Consider the following 23,164-nt stretch of genomic DNA (forward strand, 5'->3'; position numbering starts at 1 on the left):
TGTATGTATATATATATGTATATGTATATATATAAAATAGAGTGTGTAAATTAAATCTATAGCTCAATGAGCCCTCAGAGCTTCCAGTAGAAATAAACCAATCTAAACAAACAAAAAACACTAACAACCAAAAAAAAAAAAAGAAGCAGAAGAACAATATTTCTGGGTCTTCTAATGGATTTAGAATCACTTTTCAGTTACATGCTTGGATTTTCCAATTATAGTCATTTTCAAGGTTTAGCCCATGTGTCAAGGATTTGCTCTCCAAGATGCCACTACTAGGAGGTGCTATTGACCCTTGGGAAGAAGAGCTCTACGGAAAATCCCTTAGGTCACTAGCGAGCATGCTCCCAAAGGGAATTATGTGGCCCCAGCTTCTTCCTCTCCTTTTCCTTCCTTGAATGTGTAGTGACCAGAGTCCTTTGCCAAGTTCTGCCTACCCTCACTGCCAAAAACACATGAGCTCACCAAATCATGAACTAGAACCTTCAAAACCCCAAGCCATAATAAACCTTTTTTTTTAATTATCTCAGATACTTCGTTACAGTTACATGAAACTGGCTAACACATTTATCTATGGGATCGAACCCACAAAAACAAATGCTTAATACTTCTAGCTCCCCTTTCTTAGAAATGGTTGACATTGGGCTGGAGCATTCACTCAACCATTAAGAGTATTTGTTGCTCTTGCATAAGACCCAGGTCTGATGGCCAGCACCCACTGGGTGGCTTACAAAGATCCATAGCTCAGTGCGGGAGATCCATTGCACCCTTCCTTCCAACTGCCACAGGCACCAGGCACACACGCCGTACACATTCGTATATGCAGGCAAGACATTTACACACGTAAATTTAAAGAAGAAAATCTTTTAAAAAAAATAGAATTCTAGCAAAATTGTCAGCATTGTAACAACTTCAGTCACCAACCAGAAACCTGCTTTTAATGCTACCTTACTCCTAGTTTAAAATTTTTAAAAAGTGGGTTTACTCTTCCAGACAAAACACTGACAGAAACTAACCCAGAATCCTATAAATCCAAACAACGGTAGTCATATAATTCACCAACGAGCAATGTCGTATGTTCAGCCAACATGGAGTGAGCCTGTTCAATAGCTAGCACCAAATAGAGAAGGACCTAATGAAGGATCTATCCAAAGGCCCCAAAGGTTTTCTGAACAGTGCATCTCCAAAATGCTTTAGGAAAAAGGCAAACAGAGACGAAAGTTCAACACATGTTCCTTGTGTGCACTGGACTTTTGACCATGACTCAACAGCTCCTAAGACCTTACCATGCTCAGCTGTGGCTTTGAGAAGTACAGTGCCCTGCTCTCCACTGCTTAATTTCTGCAGAGAAGAAACTGAACATAGTCATCAATACAAGGCCTGCCCAGCCCAGAGCTTTGAAAACTGGCTGTCCCCAGTGTGAACAGCAGAGGACACAGATGGTGGTGTTGCTTTTGAAAAACTGCATTCAGTCGGGTGGTGGCAGTGCATGCCTTTAATCCCAGTATTTGGGAGGAATGGGCAAGCGGATCTCTGTGAGTTCCAGGACAGCCAGGGCTACACAGTGAAATCCTGTCTCAAAAAAGCCAAAAACCAAAAAACAAACTAACAAAAAACTGTCCAAATACATCATGTTTCCCTCGCCAACATTGGTTGTTCTTATACTATCCTGTTGGGTCAGAATATGCCCCTGATTATTAAATGACAAAATCTAATTTGAAGAGATGACTCAGTCAATAAAGTGCTTACCTTACAAGCACAGGGACCAGAGTTTGTTTCCCAGAACCAACACTAAAATGAAAAAAGGAATCTCTATGTGATTGTACACCTTAAATCCTAATGCTAGGAAGGTAGAGAAGAGGATGCCTTGGGCTTCCTAGCCAGCCATCATAGGCTGTTTGACCTGTTCCGAGCCCGTAAGAGACCTTTCCTTAAAATACAAATGGAACAGCGGCTGAGGGTGACATCTGAAGTTGTCTTCAGGCCTGCATGGGCACACACATGAACATACATACACATATACATATGCCAAACAAATCCTACCATCAGTGTATGAGAGCTCTCATGGTGTCCTATTTGGGGGGGGGGTAAATTTATTTATCTTTATGAGTGTCTTGCCTGCATGTACATATGTGTACCATGTGAGTGTCTGGTGCCTGAGGAGGTCAAAAGGCATCGATTACCCCGGAACTGGAGTTATGGATGATTGTGAGCCACTATGTGAGTGCTGGGAGCCAAACCCTGGTCCTCTGTGAGAGCAGCAGATGCCCTTAACCACTGAGCCATCTCTCCAACCCTCTCAAAGTATTTAGAAACCAAATAAGAAAAGCAATCTTACATTTAGTAAAAATGTTTACCCTGTAAAAAAATACGGCTGAAAAATGACAAGTTTTAAATCTCCTGTAATATGATTATGGCTACTAGCATGAAAGGGGATTATTCATAACTGGAATAGGAAACTAAGGAGCAAAACTCCAGATAAGAAAGAATCCCAAGGAAGCTGTCAGCATCTTCTACCTGAAGAATCTCCATCAATCATCACGAGTGGCGGGTGGTAACAGCTCAGCCAGCCTACCAATGACTGAGACGGATGCTAATTCCTCTGCATTAAGGGAGGACAGATGTGTCTCCTGATGCAAAACGCAGCACCATGTGATTGGAAAGACAGTTAATAATTGGAAGTACAATACTACATGTCAGTGCGTACTTTGTGATTTAGTGTCTCAAACACAGGCTCTTCAAGATCTTCCTGAAATGCCTTTCATGGAATCAACCTGTTTCTCTTTCTTCTGAAGTTCCCAGGGACCATAGCCCTTGGGATGTTGTGATGACATGACGGATATCACGCTTGGGGATTAAAAAAGAAGAAGAAGAAAAACCACATACAGTTGTGGGGGCGAAGTGCAGCAATGCCTTTTTCGGGGCCTTCTTAGAAAGAATGGTACCTGCATAACATCAAAATGAAAGCTGCCATCTATGGGGACCTCTACGACCACTCCACTCCAAAGAGCAAGTGGAGTGGAAAAAGCTTTCTGGTTTTCACAAGGCGAGGATAATTTCCAAGTTATGATTTTCCAGAAGGTCATATATGTAGTGAATGTGAATGACACACATGGTTTCCTCAGAGATTTCTGTCTGCCCCACATAGTTGCACGTTGATGTGAACCAAACCATGATGCCCCTAGAACATGGCATACACTCCCATTGGGAGCTGGCACCTGAGGTTTTCAGTAATGGTTCCCAGGGGAACGCAATCATCCCCACCAAAGGTGAGGTATGCTGCAGCACGTCACATACTAGGAAAAGCAGCTGGGTGCCCTGGGCAGTCAGGACACCTCTTCGGAATTTGAAGGGAAAAAGAGTGGCCAATTCACACTTCCCAGTATCGCATCATCTCACAAAGTTACATTTTTACATTACAAAATTAGTATTAGTATTTTCACACTGGAGATAGGAAAGGCATGAAAGACCCTGCCCCCAAAGAAGTAAAAAAAAAGTCATTGTGGAGGAACGTTCTGGATGAACGAGACACTGCACCATGTTTACACCGTCCATTCCATTTGGTTCCCACAGCAGACCTGGGAATCACCACGACCATAATTGCCACTTGCTAGATAACGACTCAAAGCTTCAATAAAGCAAACTGCATGCCGAGGACAGCTGGGCTAAGCTATACATAAAAGTCAACACCCTTCTGTAAAGCACTGTTATGTGTCTTTCATAAATGGGCAACATCCCAAAACACCATTTCCACTACCAAGTTAAGAAGGGGAGGGGTGGGCTGGAGAGATGGCTCAGCCATTAAAGGTTAGGCTCACTACCAAGAAATATAAAAAGGGGAGGGAGTGGCTAGGTTCTCAGGTGACTGGAGAAAAGCTGTGGAATAGCAGGGAGAGAAAAGGATGACATCCTCAGTGTAAAGTGAGCCCTGAACTTCTCATTATTTATGCACCATTCTGTGTGTTGCTAGGACAGTGGTTCTCAACCTTCCCGATGCTGCAGCCCTTTAATACAGTTGCCATGCTGTGTTGATCATCAGCATAAAATTATTTCTATTCCTATTTTATAACTGTAATTTTTCTAGTTATAAACCGTAATGTAAATATTTATGTTTTCTGATGGTCTTAGGCAACCCCTGTGAAATGATCTTTTGACCCCACCCAAAGGGTCTCCACCTACGGGTTTAGAACCACTGGGCTAGAACAACAAAATGAAATGGTAAATTAGATGCTCAGTAAATATCAGCTTTCTTCCTCCAGTGTCCTAGACTCCCAATGTATCTGCTAGGAACAAGAAACTTTATCAAACCAAGACCAAATTATGTTTTGAAGAAGTTATATTTATATGGTCATAAGCACTTCTAACCATGCTAACTCTCTGAAGAGAAACAATAATTATCACTTATTCACAGAGAAGAGTTCAAGTTTGGAAGACTTTTTTTTGCCTTTGATTTGATTTTGTGCTTTGTTGTTTTGTCTTGAGACAGTCTCTGTGTGTGACCCAGGATAGCCACTACCTCACCTTTATCCTCCTGCCTCAGTCTCCCAAATGTCTGGATTAATCTGTACTTTTGAGATTTAAAAGGCCATTATTGAGGAGCTGGACAGTGTTAGAGAAATGGTTCAGTGGTTATGAGCACTTGTCTTACAGAGGACCCAGCACTCACATAGTAGCTTACAATCATCCCTAACTCCAATTCCAGGGAATCTTATGACTTCTTCTGACCTCCAAGGTCAACAGGCACACATGCGCAATACAGACATACATGTGTAGGCATAACACTCATAGATATGAATTAAGATCTAAATAAATAATTAGAGACAGTCTGGAGAGATGACTCAGCAGTTAAGAACACGAGCTGCTCTTCCAGAGAGCCCAGGTTCCATTCCCTGCACACACATGACAGTTCACAACTGTCTGTAATTCTAGTTTCAGTGAATCTGATACTTTCTTTTGGTCTCCGAAGGTACCAGACAAACATATATGATACACAAACATATGGTCAGGAAAAACACCCATATTCATAAACTCCTTTAATTTTTTTAATTGAAATAGCCAAGACCTGATGGTGGGAGCCTATACTCTCAGCACATGGAAAGTAAAAGCAGGAGGTTTCATAAAAGGCCAGCATTATATATACTGGAGTTTGAGGCCAGCTTGGGATATATGAAACATAGTCTTAAAAAGTCAAAAAGAAAAATGATAAGAATGTATAGCCAAATGCTGTAGTAAGAGTTGTTTAAACTCATGAGTTGTTTTCCATCTAATAGCTTCAGACCTAAATTCAGACCTAAACCTCTACCTAATGACTCTAACAGGTGGAACCTGCAAGGCCACATTGTAACTAATGCTAATATTTTCAACCAGGGAATATCCCAGACTGCACTTTCTCTGGTCACACTATGCCCACCACCTTAGTCTTTATGCCCAGAAAACTCATACTCAACCTTCAGAACTGGCCCATGCCTCACCTGCCAGTTTTCGCCAAACATCTTTTTAGGATGATGGAACCAAGTTACCACTCTCCACTCAGCCTTGGGGCTCCCCATCACACGAGTCTGTGCACAGTCACTGTTACCATAACATCCCATCTTTAAATCCCAGTACCTAGGGCTGGAGGGATGGCTCAGTGGTTAAGGGCACTGGCTACTTTTCCAGAGAGTCCAGATTCAATTCTCAGAACCCATGTGGCAGCTTACAACTGTCTGTAACTCAAGTTCCATGGGACCCAACACCCTCAAACAAACATACATGCAGGCAAAACACCAATGCCCATTAAAAAGTCAAACAGCAGCAAAAAGTACACCTCACAGAACACCTGGTAACTTAAAAGCTATTCAGTGAGCATCAACTGCAGTGAACTCTGTAAAGTCCACAAGAGCATTCTTGGGAATTGAAAAAAGACTCCTTTAGGTCTACAGATATAAATATGGACCTTCAATGGTTTTATATAGAAGTGGTTGCAAGTGATTTTCAGACCCTTAATCACTTGTATTAAACATAATCCCCTTTCCAGTCCCACGTGTTACCATAGAGTTATAGTACTCAGTACTGGCTGGTGGTAGCATAGAAACAGACTTATCAGTCGGTGGAACAGAAGGGGAAGCCCAGCTATTGCTAGTAGTGCCATGACACACAGCCAGGAAGGGAAAGGACACACAGGGAAACATTCTCCTCTCCAACAATGATACTAGGAAAAACTGGAGAGCCATATGTAAGGGAATGAAACTGCACTTTTAGTTGGTTGCATACATAGAGATTAACCTGAAACAGATTAATATCTTTAATATAAGTCCTCAAATTATAAATTAATCAAAGTCAATCTAGGCAGAGGTTCTTGGATTATGATATTAAAAGTGTATCAAATCCAGTCCAAATGAGTGGAGTTACGTCACACGAAAGGGCTTCTGCTCCGCAAAGGAGCCAAGCAAAATGAAGAAACAGCCCAGGAGAATGGAGAAAACTTCTGTAAGTCATATATTCAAAAACTGGTTAATGTTCAAAATTTAAAAGGAACTCATACAACTCAATACATTTTAAGGACAAAACAAAGCAAAAGTGAAGAAAGATAGTTTTCCAAAGAAGGAGCATAAATGGCCAACAGAAAGATCCAGAAAGGGCGAACGAAAACCACAATGATATGGGGTATGCAAGCACACACCTGTAATCCCAGCACATGGGAGGGAGAGACTCAAAGGCCAGGAATTTAAAATCAGCCTCTGCTACAGAGTGACCCTGAGGACAGGCGAGGACATGAGACCCCTTATTTAGAGTAGCTGTGGTCAAAGGGCTGAGAGCCAGCAATAGTGGAGCTTACACACTACAGTATTATGAGTTACAGACAGACACACACACATACGCAACCAAACCATGGCATAACGTTCACCCCGACAAAAGGAAACGCTGCAAATTGTGATGATATAGATGAGCCTAGAACAAATTATGCCAGATAAAAGAAGGCAGACACAGGAAAACCCGTGTTAAGTATGAGCCCAGTCGTAAGTGTAACCTAAAAAGCAACCTCAAATTCTTGAGTTAAAGAGTAAAATGGTGTTGAAAGGAAATGGCCGGTATCCCTTCGACAGTGTGAGCATCCCATCATAAAAGGAATGTTCTGTTGTTCAAACACACAGCACCAGGACTACAGCTCACTATACTATCCTGTTTACTTAAAATTTGCCAAGTGTGTTCCTTAAGTGTCCTCTTCTTGATTTCCACACACATACAAAATGGTAACTAGGCATGGTGAAGGGTGGGCTAATTCATCTGATTGTCATGCCAGTGCATAATGTCTGTCAAATCTTCAAAATATATACCATGAATTACATATAATTTTTATTTGCCAATCATCTTCAATAAAAACGAAATAAAAAAGAAAAATTTTGATTATTGGTGGGTGGTTCGAGGCAGGGTTTCTCCGTGTAGCCCTGGCTATCCTGGAACTCACTCTGTAGACTAGGCTGGCCTCAAACTCAAGGAATGCTGGGAGTAAAGGATTCATCACCACCGCCCAACTTGGTTTCTTTGCTTTTGTTTTGCTTCACTTTGCTTTAAGTATTAATTTCTTTTAAAAGAAGAATTACCCTCAATTAGAAATGGGCATAACTGATGTGCCTGACAATGTTTTTACTACCAAATTTGTAAGTGTAACTTACTTCTGATAAAATATCATATTCACAAAATGTAAATTTGGAATGAAGTAAAAACAACAACAAAAAAACCTAAAACGCTAAGCATGGTTTTGTAAATCCCCTTCTCTGTGAACTATCTTCACCTTTAAAGGTGAAATGAAGGGCATTGTGTACAGAAGAAATCTCCATCCTAGGGGGCAAACGGTTAAGTCCCTTTGTGACCTGCTAGAATAGCACCGATTCCTGGAATGATGTGGAGAGGTGACCTTAAAAGCCGTTCTTTCCATCACAGCTAATTTGTCTTCTAAGGAATGCTGTCCGCAGTGTTTATCCGTGAGATCAACAGAAAAGCACCAGGTCAGAATGGCACGGCAGTCAAAGACACATGGTCTGAACTCAGTGGCTTGGGGGGGGTCAAGTGCCAGCCTGGCCAATTTCATGGCTCCAAGACAAGTTAAGCTCTGCCTGTCTCACTCTAACCATTTATAAAATGAAGTCAGAGTGGCATCAAATACACGGGGAGGTCAGGATTCCGTAAGTTATTGCACTTGCTGAGGCTTGCACGGTACCCGACATCGCCCACACACTGCATTGTGGCAGCTGGTAGGAATACTACAGCGTTGACCGCGGCATGTATCAGCACACACCACTGGCTATGAGAAGGGGCTCTCCACCTTGCTATGCCTGAGCTACTGAAGGAGTCATATCCTCCTGGATAGCCTAGAAGAAGGACGAAAACATAAAAAATATGGCTAGCATGCATGCTTCATATGTATTCCCAGGGTGAATGCTTACTGAACTTCTCAAGAGATAAACCTTAGGACAGGCATCATATTCAGCAGGATTTTTGTCAAACAAAAAGGTGGGGGTGGTGAGTGGCTCTCACCTTATTTTTTTGAGAGACCCGGAGGACACTAGCTGACCAGTAAGCTGGTAGGATTCTCCTCTCTGCCTTCCAGAGGTGGCACTGCAGATGAATGCCACCTTCCCGGGTGACAGGTCTGCTGAGCGCAGATGCTCATAGCTGCAGAGTTTGCACTTTACGCAAAGCCAGCGAGCCAGCTCCCCAGTCCCACAAAGGATGTAAGGCTTGCAAATCATTTTACAGTTTAATTATTCTGGGTAACAGGCAACAACATTCCTTACGTATGAGAATTTCCCACATGGACTTTTTTTTTTAAAATAGTTCTTCTGCAAAACACAGGTTCTCAGAGCATCTTTATCATCACATACTTACCTATCTACTAAAGCTTGAGAGTTCTTCACAATCTAGACTGGCCACAGTCACAGAAATACAAATATTTATTATAAAATTAATATTTTAAGACATTAAATCAGGCTGGAGAAATGGCTCAGTGGTTAAGATCACTGGCTGCCCATCCAGAGGACTGGGGTTCAGTTCCAAGCACCCACATGGCAGTTCACACCGTCTATAACACAGTTTCATGGAATCTGACACCCGCATACCAATGCACATAAAATTAAATAAAGTATTTTTTTTAAAAAATACATTAAATCAGCATCAAAGAGTGTCTTAGCTATTTTTCTACTGCTGTGAAGAGACATCTTGACCAAGGCAACTTCTGAAAGACTTTATTGAGGGCTTACAGTTTCAGATGGCTGGCGTCCGTGGCCATCATGGCAGGGAGCATGGTAGCAGGAAGACGGCCTAGGCTTATCTGGGTGAGAGCTCACATCCAGATCTGAGAGACAGAAGCAGAGAGAACAAGACTGGGCCTGTCATGAGCTTTTGAAACCTCAAAGCCATCCCCAGTGACACACCTCCTCCAACACGGCCATACCTCCTAATTTTTCCCAAATAGTCCTACCAACTGGAAACCAAGTACTCAAATATATGAACCTACGAAGGCCATTCTCATCCAGAGAGTACCAAATAATTGGAAAGAGACGTTTTTATAGTTAAACAGGTCAAAAATCGGGAGGGGCAATGAGCACATGTCATTACAGCGTTATTCACGGAACTAAAAGGTGGGAGGAACCAGTGTCTCTGCATGGATGAGTGGAAACTCAGAATGTGCTATATGTTTACCGTGGATTATCTTTCAGCTTTTAGAAAGAGGATCTCCGGGTAGACCAGCTTCCCCAGGTAGGACATCACCGACAGACGAACAAATGCTGCATGTCTCCACTGACGTGAGCAGACAAACTCAAGGACAGCAGGGAGAATGGGTTGTCAGGGGCTGGCGGGAGACGGGAATAAAGTTGATGTTTGGTACATGTGTCTTTAGGTTAGAATGATGAAGCTGTTCTGGGGATGGGTAGTACTCACAGCTATACAATGTTGTTAGCAAACTTAAGGCCAGCAATGCACAACCCTCAGCAGGAAGTTTATGTTAGGCTTGTTACAATGTAAGAAATACAAATGTACCACCCCAGCTTAGTGTTGCACACTCAGAATCTCAGCCACACTTGGGAGGTGGAGTAAGGAGAATCCGGAGTTCAAGTCATGGACATGTTGTCTCAAACACCAAAATAACAACCACAAAATTACTGCGTTAGCTCCTGCAAGTTGTACAAAGAACAAGGAGAAAAAAGTAGCTCTCAGTAACCTTGAACTACAGAAACCATTCGCAGGCCAGAAAGATAACCCAGCAGGTAAAGGAGCTTGCTGCCAAATCTGATGATTGGAGTTCGATCCCAGGAAGCCACATGCTGGAAGGAGAGAACTGGCTCCCAGTAGTTGTCATGTGACCCGCGCATGTGCACAATGTCATAAGCGTGCTGCCTCCTCCCCACAAAGTGATGAATGGATAAATAAGCAAAGTCTTAAAAAAAAACTTCAGCTAGATAATTCTGAGCAAAGAGAAAAATGCTAAGGAATCAGGAACCAATGTCTACTCTATTCTCATTTTAAAAAGAATGGAAGGGAGAGAGGGAAGAGCGGAGGGAGAAATGCAGGGTGAAAAAGAGGGAAGAAGAAAAGGAGACGGAAATGGAAAGTCGGAAAGGAGGGAAGAGAGAAGAGAAAGCTTCATGCTCTCTCACCTCAGGAGAAAACAGTGCACACGCCAACGACCGAAAATTAATGGGAAAAACTCCCCAGCGGGCTGAGATGTGAGCCAGGCCTCAGAACCTGTGCTCTGTTTGGTACCTGCAATGCTAAGAAGAAGACCAGTAAGAATAGCATGCTGCCAAAAATTCCAGGGTCCAGCCCATGCCACAGTCTCCAAAGGGAACTTGAGCCATCCATAATCTCCACTGTCAGGGCAAAGCCTAATAAATTTCAATAAGATTAATCCCACTAAGATCTCGCGTCGCTAGCCTCGAGTGCAGGCACTGATTAGATCATAGGGACCCAGACGGTCTGGCTCTCCCACTTCAGCGTCTGCTTCTCAAGCTTTACTGACAAGACTTGACAGGAATAAGGACAGAGCGATTTCTCCTTCTCTGTGTCCTTCCCTGCAGCCACATTTCCTGGCATTTTATAGTCCCTTTTCACCGACTCCCCGGAAGCAGCGGTGAGGTGCCCGATCACGCTTGCACCCCTCACACCTTCAACCACACACTTTCATGGAGTGGATTCAGAGGACCAGGACTGCCGCCAGAGCTGGCCAGTTATTTCTTCTGTTATTTTCACTAAAAGCTAATGAGGCAAATTATCTTTACTTCTCCAAAACCCAAGGACGGCACATTGAAATTCCCATCGCGGTGAGAAGAGGAATGGGAGATGAATGGCTGCAGGAAAGAAGACGCTTAAGAGAACAGTAACGCCTGGCTTTGATTAAGCTGAGGTTTTTCCTATGGCAGGCTACAAATAACCATTTTTGTTTAAAAATGTGTGTGTGTGTGTGTGTGTGTGTGTGTGTGTGTGTGTGTGTGTGTGTAAGTATATAGTAACTATCCAATTTGGAGATTCTAGAAGCCAACCTGATCCCAAGCAGGCCACGGCACCTTCCAGCTCTCACACCAGCCCTTGGCATTTGCATGCACACCTGATTTATAATGATCCGCAGGAAAAATAGAAAGTTTCCATAGATTTGAATTATTTTCTAGATTCCTAACCAACACAGCCGATACAGTATTTTGCACTCATTCTGATTACAGGTTTTGCTGGAATTAGAAACAGGTGGCATGTGATATTCTGTACTGCTGGCAGCAAGTCTGCGTATCAACAGAAAACAGAAATTTTCTAATCACATGAATCATATATTGTAATCACGTGGAGGGAAAAAGCATTCTTTCTGCCTCTCTTAGTGAGAAATGTTTTTTTGGAAGAGCCAGAAAACCAAGCATGGTTAAGGTCAATACAATTTAGGTAACCTCTTAGAGAATTAGGATTTCTCACAAAATGGCTTGGGAAATACATAGATGTCCCCAGAAGGAAACAGCTGCCCAAGACCACACAGGTAGATTTTGTTTGTTATGTTTTGCAAAGCTGGGGCTAGCTATTGTGTAGCCATGTGTAGCCATTGAGCTACACATCCCCAGTCTTCTTTGAACCTTTGATTTGAGATAGGGTCTTGCTCAGTTGTCCAGGCTGGCCTTGAATTAACTCACTCTACAGCCTGCTTACAACTTAAACTTGAGACCCTCTTGTCTCAACCTACTGGAGCAGCGGAGATGTCAGGCCTGCTCTACCAGGGAGGCTCCAATCAGGTTTCAGACCTCCGCTATCAGTTCCAAATGATTTTCTGAACTGATTAAACTTTCCCATCTTGAGAAATGAACCCGGGTCTTTATTTCTACCCGATCCGCAATCAGCAGGGAGACAGAAATGGTACGGCATAAACTAAGCATTGATGATCAAAACAACAACAACAACAAAAACAACAACAAAAAAAAAACACCTCCAACCCATTTTATTTTAAACTGGAAAAATAAAATGTTTTTCCTCTAGGATTTTTTTTAAAACTGTTTCTACTCAAGGCTAGAGGTCTATTTATTTTTAAATGACACGCAGGAAACCTCCCAACTGCAACTCAGATTTACATCTGGCTAATCCTGAAAATGTGACTGACCAAATTCATGCTGTTTATTTCTAATGAGTTCTGTGATTTGGGGATAACACGTGTGAGAGACGGCGAATTAACTGCCGAGAGTCAGCAGCAAGCAAGCAAGCAATCTTAAAGGATTCGAGTCAATTTCTAATCACGCTTGCCAGAAGCTTGGGGTGGGAGAGACAGGTGATAAACCCTGCCAAGAATCTCAGAAGACTTGTTTCGCAGTCCTTCTCTGTGGACTGTTTCAGCACTCCATCAACAAAGACAGCTCAACTTCTCCTTTCCATAATTTTGGAGATTGCAAGGAAAGCTCGGGCCCCCTTGATAGTCTTAGAAAAATGAAAACGCTCCACAGTGTGGGTTTCTCAGAGTCCCTGGCCTGGGGTTGTGTCCACTTACAATCAGAGAAGGACAGAAGTGAAAGGGGATCCCATGTGCATGCTGCAGAAAGGCACAGTCTACTGAAGATGCCTACAGACAACTAGGAAACCAGGCTCAAAAATCTTCTTACCTGGACACATACTGGCCTGGATATCATGGAAGGGTGAACACCAGCTCCAATCAAAACAGCAAGCCCAGAGATAGCACAAGAATCACCCTTAGCTCAGGTCCCTTACAGCTTAGGAACTGAAGTTCTCAAAGCATTTACTCATTTAACAGGTAAAGGCCTGCAAGGGCCTGCAGAGGTTCATCACTTCCCAGACTAATCTCAAAGCAGCCTTCACCAGAGGTTCCAAACCATGACTGCAGTCGGAGTCCTGCCAATCCCAACGAAATTGCAAATTTCATGGGGTCAAGCAAGTAATTCAGATGACCAGTCAGCAGCTGAGAAACAAAAATCTGAAAATATGCCCTTACTGAAGCTTGTCTCCATGGTCACCAGTTCTGACCCCAGCTCCTAAATACACTTCATAACACACACAGCCTGAGCTTGTATCCCTCCAACTGGAGACAGCCGCCGTCATGGCATGGGTGCCAGAAGGCAATGGAAGGCTGGAGCCATCCAGGTGATGCAGAGTAAAAACACATTTGTGATCTTATGAATCTGAAGTGCTTCAGGATGTGTTCTCACGGTAAACACAAGGGCAAACGCAAAATAGGGTGAACAGAGAACTTAAAATTTAACATCTGATTACCAGTGGTTTGCCTAACTCCACCACCTTCAGAATCATCTGGAAGGCATGTTACAACATCTCACAGCTCGAATCACGGGCTCACTGGTCAGGGGAGGGGTCTAATTATCTTCAGTCTTAATTAACATTTGTATTTCTCGCTGCTCACCTGTGATATGATGGCGGCTGGTCTTTTCGTGGCCAACTGTTTTGGATTTAACTCTCTGGCTACACTGGCTACATGCCGGATAGGACTTAGTTATGACTGCTACTACACAGGGTGAAAGAAATGGTACTTACGTTTATGAAACAAAACAAAACCAAAAAAAGGGGATAAAAACAATAAAACTATGCCCATCTTTAAGAGACTCGCAAGGAAGAAAAAAAAATTCAGAGAGCTGTAGTTAGAACTAGCAAGGAGCGAACTGAGTTGCCTGCTTCCTCCAAGGTAAACATCAGCCTAAAATTGGGGTTTAATAGATGCTAATTAAATGATGCATGTTTCATATCATCATAAGGTACACATATGACTAACTAAAAGTAAGGCTATTGTGATAGAAAAAAGCAATAGAAAAAGACACTCAAAATAAATCACTGTGAAGAGAAGAGGAAGAGAAGGAAGAGGGCTCATCTGGGACTTTGGGATAGCCCAGGCAAAAGCAAGGCTGGACCCACACACAGAATCCCAAAGATGTTTCATCTAGAAATTCCCCCCACCCAGGAAAAAAAAATCTCTTACCTGAACATGCTGGGTGCGAAGGCTTCTGCAGCCACCTGGGAGTACTAGGAGAGAAAGGGAAACTGAGTCACACACTAAAATAGTAAACTTGACAGTCCAGTAGGGTGGGTTTCACACATATTTCTGTTGTGTACAAAAGTCCTCAGAGAACCATGTAGAAAACAGATTGTCAGTTAATTCTTCCCTAACTCTGGCCTTGCACTTGACTGTCCTAGAGCCGCACCACAGCCTCGCAGCAGGTTGTCTCCCAGTTCTGGGGCAATGCCTGAAGCCTTCAGCAAGGGTGGGCTCAGCATCAGTCTGACTACTCTTCAGGCACGGCCTGCAGGACATATAGCCAACCCAAGCCTAGACTTCAAGATCTGGTAATAGATTTCTCCAGAGTAACTCTCAAAGCTAAGAGGACTTGACTACACTGGGGAAATCATTCGTCCTGGGATGCCCCGGCTGGAGGTGGGAGGTGAGGGGTGGGGAGTGGGGGGATTTACACACAGTACCCATCTGTGTGTGATGTACCCCAATAATTTTTTAAATGAGTATGGGCATTTTGCCTACATTATGTATGTGTACCTTTTACATGCCAGACAGCCACGGAGACCAGAACAAAAGAGGGAGTTGCACTCCCCTGAAACTGAAGTTACAGAGAGTTATGAGGTGCCATGTGGGTGCTAGAAATTGAACGAGGGTCTTCTGGAAGGGGAGCAGTGTTCTTCCTCCTTGAGCTGTCTCACCAATCCTGACCTTAGCGATTTACTGCTTATTTCATTTAGCCTTTAAAACTATTTAGTAAGACCAGTGTCAATAGGGCTGGGGAGACGGTTCAGCAAGCATGAGAACCTGTGTTCCGTTCCCGGCGCCTACTTCAAAGCTGGTCACCGTGGCATGCTCTTGTATTCTTGGTGCTGGGAAAGCAGATTCCTCAACTTCTTGGTCCACTAGCTTAGACTCCTGCGTGAGTTCCAGAATGAGAGACACTGGTCTCCAAAAACTGAGAGAGATTGTGTTAAGAAATGATATTCAACAGTGGTGGCACACGCCTTTATTCCCAGCACTCGGGAGGCAGAGGCAGGTGGATCTCTGTGAGTTGAAGGCCAGCCTGGCCTACAGAGCAAGCACCAGGTTACCTAGAGCTGTTACACAGAGAAACCCTGTCTCTAAAACCAAAACAGAACAAAACAAAACAAATGCTATCCGATGTTGACCTCTGACCTACACAACTCAGCACAGACAGCAACAGAGACTCTAGAGACCGCAGCTGAGGATTTGCAAGAAACTATCCCTGTCACGAAAGTAGAAACGGCAGACACAGATCACCCCGGCTGATGACCTCAGAGGGGACTGTCCTGCCAGGACCATATGCCAAACCCTGGGGTCGTTCTATCGCTGCTGTCTCACCAAAACCCCCGTGAGCACTGACTCCAGGACTTAAAAAGAAATGCAAGATTATATCAAAGGTCAAGTTTGTTTCTATGGCCAGGCTTATCTTTTTAAACTCGGCCATTTTATGAGTATGTGTTTGATTACAAAATAATTACTCAACAGAGTAGAGAACAAAATTTGCTAACAACACTTTTAACCAGGCTCGGTTATACACTCTTAAAATCCCAGCACTGGAGAAGTAGGGGAGAAACAGGTATCTAGAATTCAAGGTCATCCTTAGGTACTAAGACAGTTTTAAGCTAGCCTGGGCTACATAGAATCCTGTTTCAAAAAAAAAAAATTCCAAAAAGCTGTATCTGTCTTTCTCAAATATTCTCCTTTAAACACACACACAGTTCATATGAGCAAGTTTTCTTGACACCAAAGGGAACTTGGAAGTTCTGTTATCCCTTACGTTTCTAGTAGCTACACCAGAAAGTACTTATTTTCTAAAAAGCTGGTTCCAAGAGCCAAGTTCTTGGCGACTCAGGGCAGATTCGGCTATTTCGGAGTGGCTTCTTTTTGGTTTTGCAGGAGAAGTAATTGTCTAAGGCTTAGAAATGCACAGCCTTCCACCAGGGCCAGCGCAGTGGTGCATCATCAATAGGTGGACACGCCGCAAAAAGACAGTCAAGAACTCTCTCTAGGGCTCAAGGTCACTCTCTCCATACTGGGCTGCCCATAATTGGCAAAGCATATGTGTCCCGTGAATCAGGGAGCAGGAAAAATCGTTTGATAGATCAGCAGTCATATCCAGGACACACCTGCTCGGGCTCCCTCCAGGTTGAAAACAATTCAGCATTATCAGCCTTCCCGATTAAGTACATACAATTAATATTCTGAAATGTAGAAAAGAAGCTTGGGTAAATAAAACGGTCGCTAGCGCTATGCACAGCAGAAAATAGCAACTGTGCACAAGGCAGCAGCTTCCCACTGACCTCGGGGTGCTAATGAGACAGCTCTGCAGAGACTGCAGGAAAAAGCATCCTACACTTCGCTGGCCCTAATGCAAACCCAGACTCTTCTCCTCCCCGCAGCAGGGGGTCTTCACTAATTGGGATATGCAGGAGACTTGGCCTGAAAAGAGCTGCCCTGGAGCACACCTCAGGCGCATGTGCATGTGCACTCAAGGGCAGGGGCACCCATGTATGCATGTGCACACACACACACACAAGCACACATACATGCAAATACAAGTGTACGTACATACACATTTCCCCCACCCTTATTTCTTAATTGTTTTCCCCAAAAGCCCAGGTGACATATTAAATGTAGATTTAGAATTAAAGTGTTCGTGTGTGTGAAGAATTTGGGGGGCGGGGAAGCAAGTGAAGATGGTTTTTGTCATCATAAACCTCCCCCATCAGCCTGGTGGTAATGACCACAGACAGAAACAACAAAGGCTCCTGGTCAAAGAAGCCCCTCTAATCACATTAGCTTGCAGTTCTAAAGGAAGATGGTTGCTCTGAATCCCCCTTTCTACATAGAGACTTCAAAAAAAATCCCGATTTTCTTAGTACATCTTTATGGAGGAAAGCGTGCATGTCTTTGAAGGCTCACACAAAACAAACAAGAGTCTTTACAAGACCTCCCTGACCACCCAGGGAGAATCAAATAGTATTTTTTTCCACCAGTAGGCCACCCCAGGATACCAGGAATAAAGAGGAAAAGGAGGAATTCATCAAGTTACCAGGATGTGCTTTTCAAGTGTGGCTATCAGACTGTTTTAATCTAAATAGGATGTTATATTTTTCACTAGCAAAGCACACAAAAAAACCTACTGATCCGTTTATTGGACTGAAGAAGTTTTTAAATCACAGAAAAACGGGTTAAAATCTAGGAAACAGCAAAGGAGAGGAAGATGAAGGAGTTTCCTTTTTCAAATCCAGAGAAAGGAGCAGGATTATCAGACGGGTGGAGGGAGGGAGGAGCAGGGCTGTGCTGTCCCTTAGTGCAGAGCCTTGGAGGAGGAGCTCTCAGGGGCTTCTCTGAGGGAGGCATCAGGGGAGTGGAGTTGGCCGGGTACCACATGGAGGCCTATGAGCTCACAGAGTGTCAGAAAGGCTTGGGGTCACACACCTCCCCACATGGACTCCTCTGCTCAAGCCGCTGCACAAACCCTCCCTTTAGAACAAATAAAGACTGCAGAAGGTGCCCTTCTGTGCCACTGAACCTAGCTTCCCCTACCCGGTTTCTCCTGTGACCATTTGGGGACCCATGCTCTAGCCCCCAAAAGTCCCTGCTTGGGCCAGTTTACTGACAGTTGTGAGGGTGACTCTCTCTCTCTCTCTCTCTCTCTCTCTCTCTCTCTCTCTCTGTGTGTGTGTGTGTGTGTACACATGTTCTTATGTTCATGTGTGTATGGGTGCCTGTGTGTCTGTGTGCCTGTGCCTCAGATAGCATCCCTAAGGATCTTTCAGGCTTGTTTTTGAGATAGGGTCTCTCGCTGGACTAAGACTTACCAAGTAGTCTAGGCTGGCAGACCCCTGAGCTCTGCCTGTCTCTACACTTGCCCAGTTTTTTACATGGGTACTTGGTGCTTGTGTTTAGTTGGCACTGTGCCAACGGAGCCATCTCCAGGCACATAATGGCCTCTTACTTCTCTGGAAGGATCTGCTGTCCTTAGATCTCTAGTGACTGTTTTTAAGAAGAGCTAATTCCCTGCCTCCGTTTCTCACATGATAATGCAGCCACAAAAGCGAACAATGTTCATTCCCGTGAAGGTTCGGTGACAGCTGTCTGTTGACTGATCTTACTAAACTTTTCCTGATATCAGCAGCCAAAAATACAAACCGTAAAATATCTCAGACTTTCAAACTCATATGATCTTTTAAGTGATCAAAGCATTGTATAACGAAAGGAAACCAAGTCCGAGTGAGAGAAAGGCAAACCAACTGCACTAATCGTAACTGCAATGCTCCTCCATGCTGAACGTCGGTGGATGAGGTGGCGGATAGATCAGCAGGTGGGATCAAAGACGGACGGATGGGCCGAATGGGTAGATGAATGAATGCATTACAAATTAGACAAGACAAAGAGAAATAAAGGCAGACCAATCAGCAGCCAGCTAAATGTCCACGATGCCATCAGCAATTCGAACCTGGCCTGCTACATAATGGCCACCTCGTGCCTCATGCTTTCATACACTTAAAAAAAAAAGAAAGAAAGAACGTGTCGTTTCTTTTAATTTTTTTTTAATAAAATCCAGATCAGGAAAACCTACCACGATATAAGGATTTGAAACAGTATTCCTTTTCAACCCCAGGATTTTCTCATTCATCTGAAGTCCAATTGTGTTTAAAAGCCTTTCATAGAAGCAGCAGCTTGCCTTCACCTTGTAAAGCTTATTCATGCCACAGGTGTGCCCGAGCGACAATCCCACATGCCAATCACAAGCCCGTCACCCCAGGAAGCGTGCATACGGACCATTCCTGTGAAGAGCTCGCGGCTCAATGTCAACTCCTGCTCCTCTCCTCCAGTCTGTCACCTCCATCTGTCCCTACATTTATTCAGCAGAGTGTGGCACCAGCACGCACAGCACCATCACAGAAAATAATGAGCGGAATCAGAGACAGGCAGATTGCAAAGCGGTTGGCAGACACTTGGAAGGGAGCTCTGGATGGGGGGGACCCGTTTCCCTCTGCTCTCGAAGACTCGGGGATGTCACACATGTTTCAGAGGGGGAGGGACGACAAGCTAGCACCTGGAGCGCCAGAATTGTTTCCTAGCATGTCTCCTTACAGGGCCACAGGACAGATAGGTAAAGTTTTAGGAAGCATTCTGCCACCTTGCTATCTGAAGTTCACAAACGCTCTCCCTAGGGGCTGGGGAGAAAGCTAAGTTGGTAAAGTGTCTGCCACACAAGCATGAGAACCTGGGTGTGAATCCCCGGCACCCATGTAAAAAACTAGGTGTAATGTGCACACTTGTACTTCACCACTAAGGAAAGAGTCAGTGGCCCTCCGGGGCTACTGGGCGGCCAGGGGAGCTGAACTGATGAGCTCCGTGTTCAATGAAAGACCATGTCTCAAAACATACAGTGGTGAAGAATGGCTGAAGAAGGCATCTAACATTGCCCCCCTGGTTCTACACACACACACTATGCACTTGTGATACATACACATGGATGCATATCTATACATATGTATATGCCACAAACATGCATAGGCCATACATACATCCCGTCCAACATACACCTATCTCCACCCTTTTAGAACTCTGAATGTCACCAAAAATGTGATCTGGGTAGTATGTCACGTAGAAAATGTATGGTGTCAGATGATGGCGGGAGTCAGAGAGAAGCCATGGAAAGCTGATTCCGAGTAAGACCTCTCAGACGAACTGCCACAGTGGTCTTCTCAGTATTCAATCTCAGTCACCAGCAGTCGATACTATGTTTAGAGTTCTTCAAGAGAAAAACGCTGCACTCCCGTAATGTCCATTATCACATGTTGATACAATGGTCCTACCTTATTACGTTTTGCCTGTCGATCACTTGCTGCCTAATTTATTAGTATTATGGTAGATATACAAAGGGTTCAAGCAATCACATGATTCTTAAAAATGTATCCCGTGTGACGTAGAGGGTACCGTGCTGTGTTTCTCCAGCAAGGATCTGGCCTTTTTCTGTGTCAAGCTACAACATGAGTATTTGGGAAAAGTTGCAGGCCTTGTCCATAGTAGACTTCTTCTGGAGGAATGAAATGATGATTGAAATGCCTTCCCCCGCTTCGGAGCTGACCTGCGCCCACTCCACCTAAAACATCCTTCCCAGCACAACTCTACATTATTTATTTTATTTTATGTTAAAGTTTATCTTATTACCATTATTCTGAAGACTCTCTGCCCCAATGTAATACTTCCTTGGTGTAGGAATTCTCTTTTTCCTCTGCCTATACATTCTCAGGACCTAGAGCTGTACCTAATATAACTAGACAATTAGGAATTACTCAAAAAGTAACTTCCCATATCAGAAGTCTGCTACTGTGTTCCCATCTTCACTGAGACCCTAAAGATAATATTTTGTCTGCCCCAATAGAAGAGGGCAGTTGCCCTTTGTGGCCCAGAAGGGACTAATTTTAGCACCTTTGCATGAGAAGTTTGAGTCCCTGATTTTAAAAACGGTGCAGCATTTGCATAGACCCCACACTGCCATCTTCCCACAGCCCTTACACCACCTCTGGACCACAAAGAGTCCCAAACATAGCAGAAGCACTATGCAAACATTGGATGTTCTCTATTGTTTAGGGATGGCAACAGGAAAATCAACCTACAGAGAGTCGAGGCAGACATAATTCATTTTCTACCCTTGGTTGGACCGACGGGCACATGCAGCCTGCACCATCTTGGTCCCTATGCTGCTAAGTGAGGTAATTCAGCACCAGACCCAAGAGTGAGAGGGATGCTCTGAGTGATTTTTGCAGCTGGCACACCCACCAGAGCAGGCAGGAATGTGAAAGCCCTTGAACCATGTCAAAGCTAACTTTGAGGACTGGCATATTCATGAGGACTGTGCTATTCCATATACAAAAGTACAGGCACTGTTCGGGAATAAATGGGCCGGGACCTGAAGGCTGTCACACTGCTAACGAGAGCCAGAGCTCTCGGGTGACACCTTCAACTCATGGTCATAAGGGTCCATCTGCTACACATAGTTTAAGAACAAGTTAGAATTACAGGGGGAAAAAAGATTGCACTGGACGCAAGGATGAGATCCAGGTCGGAATCCTTCCCTCTAAAGATCTGTGCAGAGCAGACATGCTGGTCACCACAAAGAATAAAAAGCGCTCACGCACGAAACAGGCGTTTCTGTGACGTTAGTAAGCAAAACGGGGCTCTAAAACAGGTGTGCATCCACGTGTCTTCTGCTGCTAGGGTTGAATACCCCAGCCTGGGGAATGTATAAGAAGAGTTTATCTGACTCACAACTGTGGAGGCTAAGAATTCCAGGAGCACAGACTAGCACCAGGTGAGGGCCTAGCGCAGCACTGGACAGAACACAGAACATGGTAGGACACCAAAAAGCACACTGAGGGCAGCAGATCCTCCTATTCCTCCTCTTGTAGCCGCTACTGCATCATGGGAACACAACCCTCTAACCTCAGTTAATCCTAATGACCTCCCAAGGCTCCACTTCCAAAGGCCATTAACACATGAATGTCTTCACATTAAGTATGAAATGTCTTTTCCATCAAGCAAATTTTTGGGTGCTGCAAGCAAACAGGAACAAAGATATCTAAAACCCTGTTGAAACATAATCTGATATCTCATTTCTCTGGTCAACTAAAAATCATCTGCTCTACACAAACTAGAATGAGGTTAATCACTAACTCAGCGGTGTGCAGTAGGACCTCAGTCTTGCACAGGACTTGTTTGCAATCAGTGAAAGTTCAGTCCAGTTGCAAAATAAAACCTGAGCTAAAGCCTTTTCTTCCCACGCTGCTGCAAGACTGTATGACAGGAAGTTCCCGATGAGAAGCCGCCACCTCCCACAGAACCTTTTGTAAGGCTCACTCACTGATTAGAACTTCAGTCAATGTGCAGAGGTTGGAATATTGCAGGTCCATAGTCTAACTACAAACTCTCTTGGGCTACGGTGAGCCCCCTCCAATAGATGCTCATTGCTCACCTCTAGGTTGAATCTATCATCCTTGTGACTATTGGGCAAGTCCTTTTGGAATGTAGGAATGGACCATCCATTAGCTCTGGCAGCCCAGAAGTGAGAAGCAGCATCAGATAGCATGGAGACCTGGAACAGGTTTCCTCTCTTTGCCGATACATTTCCCAAGGTAATAGAAAAGTGTGTTCGTGTATGGCTTTCCTTGTTCTGTTATTCACAGAAACCTCATAAAACACCTATTATGGAAACATAAAAATGTAAATAATAATAGAACTTGGAAATTGGGAGTAACCTGAATATGTGTCCCCAGCATGGGCACTCACATTTGGTTCCAGTCGCCTCTCAGGATTCTATTCTCACCTTTTCTCCCAAACTGAAACATTTTTCTCAATGAAAGCACAGTGAGTAAATACGGTATACGTGATACTAGTAAGCAACAATACTGCTAACAGTTACATATGTTCTACACATAGGATGTTTTATTTAAGTGACAGCCCATCATCTTTATAAGACAATGCACTATGTACATTAAAAAAATTATTTTTATAGCCAGGCCTGGTAGTACACAGCTATAAACCCAGGAGGTGGAGGCAGGAGGATTAGGAATCCAAGGTCATCTTCATCTATACAGCAAACAGTTTGTCAGTCTGAGCTACTACATGAGACCATATCTCAAAACC

At 43.9% G+C, this 23,164-nt stretch overlaps 1 long non-coding RNA gene across 3 annotated transcripts in view; it reads right to left on the reverse strand.

Annotated features, from left to right (window-relative positions):
• Positions 1–23,164, reverse strand: part of LOC125396337 (uncharacterized) — a 298,393-nt gene that overhangs the window by 173,760 nt on the left and 101,469 nt on the right. For all 3 annotated transcript variants that reach the window (XR_015005102.2, XR_015734873.1, XR_015734872.1), the window contains exon 3: positions 14,447–14,490. This is a non-coding gene — a long non-coding RNA (uncharacterized LOC125396337). The remainder of the gene's footprint in view (positions 1–14,446; positions 14,491–23,164) is intronic.

The sequence above is a fragment of the Myodes glareolus genome, chromosome 14 (genome assembly GCF_982192425.1).
Source record: "Myodes glareolus chromosome 14, mMyoGla1.1, whole genome shotgun sequence".
Classification (NCBI taxonomy): Eukaryota; Metazoa; Chordata; class Mammalia; order Rodentia; family Cricetidae; genus Myodes; species Myodes glareolus.